Genomic DNA, 10695 nt, shown 5'->3' with positions numbered 1-10695 from the left:
GCTACAGGATCATGGGAATTATAGCTTTATAAAGTCTTTAGTCTTTTCTGCCAAATAGTTCTGGTGCCTCACCAAACTGCAGTTCCCAGGATTCCATAACATTGAGCCATGACAGTTAAAGTGGTGTCAAACCATGGTTATTCTATAGTGTAGATCAGGTTTCACCCTTCCAGGTGTTTTGGACTTCAACTCCCACAATTCCTAACAGCCAGTAGGCTGTTAGGAATTGTGGGAGTTGAAGTCCAAAACACCTGGAAGGATTAAGTTTGCCCATGCCTGGTGTACATACACCCTCAGCGTTGACACTATTTGGATAAAAGCATAATAGAGGTCATCAAAGTTGAATCCGCCACTGGAGTTTTTCCACACAAGTACAGATGCCCATCTGAACCAAGAGACCTGGGTCCTTTCCCCCAAGTTCTTTCTGTATTTGTTCCTTGCACTCTTGTATGTCTGGCAGATATCCCCAGAGTCGTCACAAGAGGCATGTAAACAGGCTCGGTCTATAGAGAAGCAGAAGTGCTGTTTCTGTTTCCATGTTGTTGATTCACTCCACCACCCTTCCATAACTGGTCTGCATTGACCATTCTCCTCCTGTTTTGCACAGAAGAGCTGTTTCTGACAGAACAGAGTGACAAGCAATAAATTTGGAAGGCTCTCCTCTTTTGGCAGTCTTTGCTTCATCAGAAGCCATGTGCTGGGGAAAAAGGTGGAAAGGTGACACTGCCTCGCATTTGATAGGAAACTGGCCACAGAGAGGTCTCCCTAGAATGCTACCAATAAACAAGGTGGGGCAAGTGGCTGGGGGCATGGATATTCTTTCCACAGGCTGGGTCTTTCCTTGCATAGAGCTCCAAAGGACTGTGACTGCAATGAGATCATCGTGGGGTATTTTTGGGCCATGTTTTTTTCTGGCTCCTCGTGTCAGAAACCTAGTCTTTAAACTCAAAACAAACAACGTGCAGCCACTGGCACATTCCTGCCTGGGATGCGGGCTACGACATGGGCTAATGTTGCTTCCTGTTTATCTCTTGACTCACAATTGGACTGTGGGGGGGAGAGCAGTGCTGTGCCAGGATGAGGCCACAGACTGACCAGTAGATTCCAGGAGGAGCTTCAAGGGAGTGACTGGGGCCTGCCCCAGACCAAGGAATAACATGCCAGGAAGGGAATTGAGAAGCAAAGTTGAGGAGGCTTGGCAAAACTAAAGCACAATTATGTGACAGAAGCAGGTTAGGACTAGTAACTTTCTTATTTCTCAAAAGCAACTAAAACAATTCCTTTTAAATGTATTGTTGAAGGCTTTCACGGCCAGAATCACTGGAGTGTTGTGTGGTTTCTGGGCTGTATGGCTGTGTTCTAGCAGCATTTTCTCCTGTTGTTTCACCTGCATCTGTAGCGCATCTTCAGAGGATCCTGAGTATGAGTATGACAAGCTACAGGACTGTCTTCTCCCATGAATGTATAATAATAATAATAATAATAATAATAATAATAATAATAATAATAATAATAAAATGTCTAACCCACTCTCTCTCCCTAGGGGGACTCAGGGCAGATTACAAGTACAAAGGTTTGAATGCCATATACATGTATGGGCATATGCAGAACCATAGCCAGAAAAAAAATTCGGGGGGGGGGGGGGAATGGGACTTTTTTTAGCGAATCATGAAGAGTAGTTCCATAACGCAAAATAATTTAGAAATCAGGCTCCATTGATAAACTTCAGTGGACACTCAAGACAGACAAACTTCAGTGGACACTCATGGGGATTTGGTTAATCAGTCAAAATTCATGAGTAAACCTCTAACACCCCCCCCCCCTTGGCTACAAATCTTCAAGTCACCTGCCACTTATAATGGCCCCATAAATTGCATAGGGCTTTCCTACAAAAGGAATACTCTGAGATGGTTTTGCCAGTTCACACCTCTGAAATATAGCCACTTGCTATTTTTGGTGGTCTCCTATCCAAGTACTAACCAGGTCTGATCCTGCTTAGTGTCCAAACTCAGACATGATCTGGTGCCTCTGGGGTATTTAGATCACCCCCTCTTGTCAATACCTCAATATCCATAAGAGAGTATGAAGCAATAGCTGAATCATATATTTTTTCTCCATTACTTAGTGAGACTGTAGTGTTGTAACTATGCAAGTAATTGAAAGGATATAGTTAAACTACAAAAAACGATGTTATTCCTTATAAAATTGTTATTGTAATGCAACATGGTTATACCATTGTTATAGGAATTGTTTGCAAGTTGTTATCGAAGGCTTTCATGGCTGGAATCACTGGGTTGCTGTCAGTTTTCCAGGCTGTATGGCCATGTTCCAGAAGCATTCTCTCCTGATGTTTCAACTACATCTATGGCAGGCATTTTCAGAGGTTGTGAGGTATATTGGAAACTAGGCAGGGGAGGGGGGTTCTATATCTGTGGAATGTCCAGGGTGGGAGAAAGAACTCTATTTGAGGCAAGTATGACTGTTGCAATTAATCACCTTGATTAGCATTGAATAGCCTTGCAGCTTCAAAGCCTGGCTGCTTCCTGCCTGGGGGAATCCTTTGTTGGGAGGTGTTAATTGGCCCTGATTGTTTCCTGTCTGTTATTGCAAGTTATTTGGAACTATTTCTCCCTAGCTTTCATCTGGCCTGTGTACCAAATGAGAAAAACAAACAAACAAACAAAAACAAATTTAGTCTAGAGATCCTGGGCAATGGTGCAATCAGCTGGAGAATTTTAGGGCTCCACTGGATGAACAGAAAGGTCCTACAAAGCCTAGTTTCCCACATTATAAAGTAAATGAAATAATATATTTTGGGTTGGATATACAACTGTTATGCTCAGATGTTAAAATTACCTAGTAATTACATCCCTAGTCATGGATTGAGAGGCAAGACCAGAGGCTCATCCACACTGTTGAATTATAGCACTATTATTCCACTTCAGTTGCAATAGTTCTGGATTATGAATTGGCATTTTTGGGAAAGGTGCTTTTGTGGCTCACCAAACTGAACGCCCAGGCACTGAAAGTGGAATAATATAACTGTGTAGTGTGAAAGGGTCACTGTTTAATCCTCTCTCTTCTTGTTTTGTAGCTGTGAAGAAAAGTCCCTGCCTGGGTGGAGGGACAACACGCCCCCTCATGCTCACACAAACACAACTTGTTGCTACCAAGCTCAAGCTCATCTTGCCTATCTAGAGAGCCATGTCACCTACAAAATGCATCTGGCACAGCTTACTAGAGAACTCCTGAGGCCACAAAGCCTCGTTCTGAGAGGTCTGAGACTGAGACATGATGTGTGAGGGAGTTGTGGAGACCATCTGGTTTGCCACAATGCTGGCAAGGCCCAGGCATCACACTTTCCCTCAAATTACCCTGCTGAAGAAATGGTAGAGACATCTTCAGTTTGTGGGGTTTAGGATGCAAATTGTTCTTTTTTCCATTCTGCCACCTCTGTTGGAGGGTTCAGTTCATCTTTCAGTAGAGCTGACCCAATTGGTCAATTCGCCTAGGGATCCTATTGTTCATTTGCTTGCTAAAATACTTGCCAAAGTAGGGGCAGATCTCTCCCAAGCAGGCCTGTAGTGAGGGGGGGGGGGGGGTTAGGGGTTCAACCCCCCCCCCCGAAATTTTTCAAGTTATAAAAAAAATCTCGTTTACTCATGAATTTTAACTGGTTAATCAAATCCCCATGCTAAGTCTATGAGATGCAAAACATTAAGAGTCCCTCCAGGCACTATCTCAAGCAGATATTGACAGGTTTGTAGCGAGGAGGGGTATGTGCTAGGGGTTCAACCCCCCCCCCCAAATTTTCAAAACCCCTCCCAAAAAATTTTTCTGGCTACGGTCCTGCTCCCAAGCACCTGTCATGCAGAAGGAGGTGGTAGAGTGGCCCTCCAGAATGGTCCCATTTGCCATTCCTTCCACTTCCATGTCTGTGACAAAGGGTTCACTCTCCTGTACTGAAGAACTGGAAGTGTGTGTGTGATGTTTGTTCATACCTATATACAGTAGAGTCTCACTTATCCAACACTCGCTTATCCAACTTTCTGGATTATCCAACGCTTTGTTGTAATCAATGTTTTCAATATATCGTGATATTTTGGTGCTAAATTAGTAAATACAGTAATTACTACATAGCATTACTGCGTATTGAACTACTTTTTCTGTCAAATTTGTGGTATAGCATGATGTTTTGGTGCTTAATTTGTAAAAGCATAACCTAATTTGATGTTTAATAGGCTTTTCCTTAATGCCTCCTTATTATCCAACATATTCGCTTATCCAACATTCTGCCAGCCCGTTTATGTTGGATAAGTGAGACTCTACTGTATATCCAGGCTCACGGCTTTCTAACAAAGCTCTTCACAGCCTGCCGAAGTGCTCACATGCTCATCCTTGAAGCCAATAAAATTGATGCACACATTTAAAACAAAGTGTGTATCTTTCTGCACAGTGTGCCATTAATCTTTGCTACCTGCAGTCAGAGGACCAACATGACTAAACACAGTTCAAAGAAATGACTAGGCAAAAATGATGGGGAGACAGGAATATAAGTAGCTATTATTAACTAAGATGGACAGGAGATAAATCCTCAGATTGGCTGTGTGGGGACAGTCAGGCTCTTGAAGGTGGAAATGATTGACGGGAAGCCAAGCTCTCTATTAGTCTTCTGAACTGTTATCTTCCAAAGCAGTCTTCTCCAACTTGGTGGGCTTTCGAAGTGCAAGACTAGAATTCCCATTGTGCCCAGTCACCAGAACACTTTTGTCTGAGGATGATGGTTGCTGATGTCAACACATCTGGAAGGAGCTGGATTAGAGATGACTGCTCTAAGTCTTTGCCAGAGAAACTCAACGGGCAAATGGTTTGGTCCACTCAGCATATATTTGCATCCAGGAATTCTCACTTTTCTTTAAAGAGGTGATACTTGCCTGGTTCAGTTTTGGATTGTGCTGTCGCCATTGTTAAATCAGAGTGTCACAAATAGCCCTAGCACAGAGAAATCTTCCAGGGCAACATTTAGAGCTCACAAAATTGGCTTTCCATCAATTCTGGGCCATTGGCCCCATGTGAGTGGCTACAGTAGGTATCTTAGAGAGAAAAACCAATGAAAATATCTCCTCTTACAGTGATTAATAGGAGGAAACCACACTTTTCTATGAGCAACTATCATTATAGGAACAGTTTGAGGGAATACCAGACAAAAGCTGAGCAAGATGACATAGATCACCCTGAATCATTCTCTAGATGCAGTGAGGATTTAGATGTAGGTGAATGAAATTAATCTCAATCCAGGAAAGACAGCAGTTTTCTTGCTCAGTAGGAAGACCAACCTGGGATCAGGATTATAGGCTCATCTTGGTGTGGAGTTGCACTCTTTCAGAAAGACTATGTTTGCAGTTTAGGAATGCTCTTAGACCTATAATTGCTTATGAAAGGCTATATGGCTGCCATTAATAGGGGGGCCTTTGCCCTATTGTATCTGATGTGCCTTCTGAGGGATCATTGGTTTGGCCATAGTGGATTATCCTTTAACAAATTCCACCCCCCAGTTAGGTCCCTTCCACGCAGCTGAATAAAATCCCACAATATCTGCTTTGAACTGGGATACATGGCAGTGTGGACTCAAATAACCCAGTTCAAAGCAGATATTGTGGGTTATTCTGCCTTGATATTCTAAGTCAGTGTGGTCCAACCTGTGGCCTGCGGGCCGCATGCAGCCCACCAATTAATTTTTGTTGACCCTTGCCCTTCTTACTGGAAAAAATGTTTTAATTATGCTGAACTTGCAGACCAAAAGGTGCCAGGTTCAAATCCCTGGAGCGGAATTAGCGCCCGCTGTTACCCCCAGCTCCTGCCAACCTAGCAGTTCAAAAACATGCAAATGTGAGTAGATCAATAGGTACTGCTCCAGTGGGAAGGTAACGGCGCTCCATGCAGTCATGCCGGCCACATCACCTTGGAGGTGTCTAGAGACAACACCGGCTCTTCGGCTTAGAAATGGAGATGAGCACCAACCCCCAGAGTCGGTCACGACTAGACTTATCATCAGGGGAAAACCTTTACCTTTTAATTCAATATTAATTATGTAATTTGTTTTCTTTCTGGAATGTCTCTGGCCCTCACATTCCTATACTAAAGTTTGATTGGCTCCGGGTAACTAAAGGTTGGACCACACTGTTCGAAGTTATATGGCTGTGTGGAAGGGGCCTTGGACTATTGTAGCACACTCTGTGCAGAGCTGCTTTTGAAAAATATTTGGATAATGCAAAAACATGGTTATGTTGGCTGGGGGAGTTCCAATTTAAAAATTAATATTTGTTTAATACGAATATAGGAGGGGTTGGCTTCTGCAACTGTTCTCCCCACATCAGTATTCTCTCCTACCACCCATCTGGTGGCTTTGAACACAGGAGACAAGTATGTCTTAGGGAGATGTCTTCAGGACCATAGACAGGAAAAATAAATCGGGGGGGGGGGGGGGGGGGAGGGAAGGTTGAAACTTTATTTTAGCGAATCATGAAGAGTAGTTCCTTAACGCAAAAAATATTAGAAATCAGACTCCATCGATAAGCTTCAGTGCACTCTCATGGGGATTTGGTTAACCATTTAAAATTCATGAATAAACCAGGTTTTTTAAAAACCTGAAAATTTTCAGGGAGGGGTTTGACCCTAACCCTAATCCCCCCCCCCCCCCACTACAGCCCTGAATGTCTTGGAGTTACAGAAGGCAAAGCAACGAGTTAAACAACGTTTACAGTTCTTCCCCTCTGGTGAACTTCCACTATTTGCTGAACTACTGTGTGGCTCTGCTTAGTGGTGGGTAATTTAAATAATAAAGACATATCAGCAGAGACAAGTCTCAAACCAAACATTTGTCCCAAGCAGTAATAATACATCCCTAGAATTAATGTGAACATTCACATACATGTTATTAGTTCTTTTAGACTCAAATTGGGATTCATCCACCCTCTTTCTCTTTGTCTGGATAGCTGGTCTTAACCAGATTCCTGTTCCATGTTGTCATGATCCTGTTGTCCTCCTCCAGAAGGAAAATAATGGTATTACTAAATATGGAAATATTTGACATAACTGTGATGTTCTGTAACATTCCTAAGAGGCACAAGGCTGATGAGTTACAATGAAAACATCTCTATAGCCAGTTGTGGCATGAAGGAAATTCATTCATGGAAAAATGGCGATTCCAGGTTCCTTCTGTGACTATTTGAAGAGGGTGGTAGTCTGTTACCTAAAACCAACAATCTTGAGAGAGGTTTTACCAATTTGCATTGGGATTGGGACTGACATCTTGCAATTTGTTGATTATGAGTTTGCTATAAAGAAAACCATGGGATGAGGATACTATCTGACATTAAAATTGATCTGAGTCTGTCTCTCTGTGAATATTGTGCATTTGCCTGTTTTCCATACATACATATACACATTTACACACAGACAGACATGTACAGAGAGAAAGAGCTCCATTTCCTGTTTTGTAGAGAAAGACTAACTGAAAACTGAGCAGGTATCTCCATCAGGACCAGGTCTTTTCTAAAACCCATGCGTCTTATTTGTTGAAAGTCCAAAAAAGATTGGTCAAAAACAGGTTGCATTATAACAATGATGTCTTGCAACAATATATGTGTTGTTACAAGGACATTTCATCCGTCTGTGTGGCATATGGTGTCTTTGCCATGCTAATTAAAAAGAGGTAGTGCTTTGGTTTTGCAAGCCTAGGCTCCACTGCACATTGTCAGCTTTCTCATCTCTTTCCAGCCTGGCAGCTGTAATGGACTGGATGAGGGAAACAAATCGAAGCTCAATCCAGATAAGACAGAGGTGCTCCTGGTTCATCAAAAGACAGATCTGGGAATAGGGATTTGATTCAGCCTGTGTGACACTCTCCCTGAAAATGAAGGTTTACATTTCTGGGCATGCCCCTGGATTCAGCCCTAAGACTGGAAGTCAAGGCTTCAACAGTGACAAGGAATGCATTGGCACAGCAAACGGTTGTGTGCTAACTGCACCCATTCCTGGGAAGTCTGATCTGGTGATGGTTACGCATGCCTTCGTATTGAAAACTGTAATGTGCTCCAGATGGGGTTGCCTTTGAAAGGGACTCAGTGACTTCAGTTGGTCTAAAGAGCTGTAGCTGGACTGCTTGTTAGGGCTGGCACACAACTCCCTTGTTGCATGCCAGTACCACTAAAACTCCAACAAATGCTATGTTCAGCAAAGGACAAGAATGATCCTTTTACATCTGCAGGAGTCTACCGTATACCATGCGGCTGTGAACAAGTCTACATAGGTACTACCAAACGCAGCACTGCCCAGACACGAATCAGGGAACATGAGAAGCACTGCAGACTAGCTCAACCAGAGAAGTCAGCCATAGCAGAGCACTTGAGGAACCAACCTGGACACAGCATACGTATTATTGGAGAACACAGAAATGCTGGACCACTCTAACAACCAGCATGTCAGACTACACAGAGAAGCCATTGAAATCCACAAGCATATGGACAATTTCAACAGAAAGTTGAGAACCATGAAAATGAACAAAATCTGGGTACCAGTATTAAAAAACTCTAAAATCAGAACAGTAAATAAAGAACAGCAGTCTGAAAACGGGAATTCCAGACATGAAACAATCATGGCCAGCTAACACCTCCCAACGAAAGATTTCCTCAGGCAGGAATCAGTCAGGCTTTGAAGCTGCAAGGCTTTTCAGTGCTAATCAAGGTGATTAATTGCTACATTCACACTGGCTTCCAACAGACAACAGTTCTTTCTCACACCTTGGACCTTCCACAGATATATAAATCTCACTTGCTTAGTTTCTAGCAAACCCCACAACCTCTGAGGATGCCTTCCATAAATGTGGGTGAAATGTCAGAAGAGAATGCTTCTGGAACATGGCCATACAGCCTGGGAAACTCACAGCCACCCAACTCCCTTGTTGTAACTCTACTGATTGCCAGTTAATTTCCAGAAAAAATTAAAAGTGCCAGGGATTATTTATAAAGCCCTATATAAGTTATAACTTAAGTCCAGACTATTTGAAGGACCGTATTTCCCTTTATGAGCCCATTATTTCTCTGAGATCATCTAGAGCGGTCCTTCTCTCTGTTACACCTCTTTCTCAGGCTTGTTTTGTAGGAGACTTTCAAATTCTGCCTCTAAGGAGGCCAGGATGGCTCCCTGCTTACTCTTCTTCCATCAGCAACTGAAAATATTGTGTGCCGCCAGGAGTTAGGAAATTAAGTGGGGCGGGCTTTTAATCATGTGCTGAACGATGTTATGGTTTGCATAATGTTTTAATGAATTTTAATGCTTTTAATGTTTAACGATTTAATTTCATAAAATATTTAATTGACTTTAATTCACTTTTATATACTTTAATCAACATTTGTGTAGTTTTAAAATCGGCGTCGTTGTAAAAATGTTATTAGCCATCTTTGCACCCCATTGTTGGGACAATGACATGATATAATGAAAACACCATCATCATCTATTGTTCTCTTTTTTTGCAACTAGAGTCTCTTAACTGAATAGGAAATGTCATATATAGAGTTGCCTCCTTTACTGTAATGAATGCTATGTTTCCACATACCTATAAATTACTGCTAGATCACTCCAGAAGTGACTCAAGTTGCTCCTGACACGGGGGAAAAAACCTGCTAGATCAAGGGAAGTCTGTGTAGCCAGGCCTTTTGATGACATTGAAAGACACCATTTTAAATCAAGTGTCTTATCCGAATATTGGATTTCAGCACTTGGATAGATCAGCCTTCCTCCTCCTTGTTTTCCTTCAAGTCATTTCTGATTTATGGCAATCTTATGCTGACCCTATGATGAAATTTTATGGAGCTGAAAGTGTGTGACTCCTCAACATGGGTTTCCATGATTGAATAAGCAATAAAACCCTAGTCCTTGGATTTGTAGTTCAATGCTCAAACCACTATCCCATGCTGGCTACTTTTTAGGCCAATGAACATAGTAAGACGCAAGCACTCTTCCTGGGGAGATAGAGCTGTGGTGAGTGGAGGAAAGGCTCATTTCCTGCACTAAAAATTATAGTCATTATTTGGGTGCAGCAGGAGACCTTCCCTGCATCTACAGTTTATGTTTATTATTTATGTGAAAGGCTTTAACTGCCAACCTTTGGCCAAAAATGACTCCCTTTGCAGCTTATAATGATTAATACTAAGCTGGTCCTTACCCTCAAGCACATCAGCTATCACACCAAAGCAAGAGGAGGTGGGGGGGAGGAGAAAAAGCAAACATGGGCACTAGTTTTCAGTTATAAGGGTTTAACAACTGTTCTTTATGGAGGCAGGAAAGGTGCAGCAAGATCCCAGAAACTTTTCCTTTTCAGGTTAGTGTCATCCTCTTTATTCTCTTCTGTGATGTCCTTCAAGGGACACAAAGAAAGCAGCTCTTTCAGTGCTTTATAGCTCTCTTCAAAAGCAAACACCACACAAACCCCTCAGCACCAGAGATCTAACCCACAGGCTTCCCTGGTATAACTTCCATCTGTTGGATGGGTCATAAAATGGGTAGCCGATACCAGACATGTCCGCTGTTGTAGTCTAAGTGTGTCTGATAATACTCTTATGATCCAGTGTAACAGTGGATCTGTCAGGGCCCTTCTACACTGCCATATAAAATCCAGATTATCTGCTTTGAACT

Source organism: Anolis carolinensis, chromosome 3 (genome assembly GCF_035594765.1).
Source record: "Anolis carolinensis isolate JA03-04 chromosome 3, rAnoCar3.1.pri, whole genome shotgun sequence".
Taxonomy (NCBI): Eukaryota; Metazoa; Chordata; class Lepidosauria; order Squamata; family Dactyloidae; genus Anolis; species Anolis carolinensis.
This window is presented reverse-complemented; position numbering follows the sequence as displayed.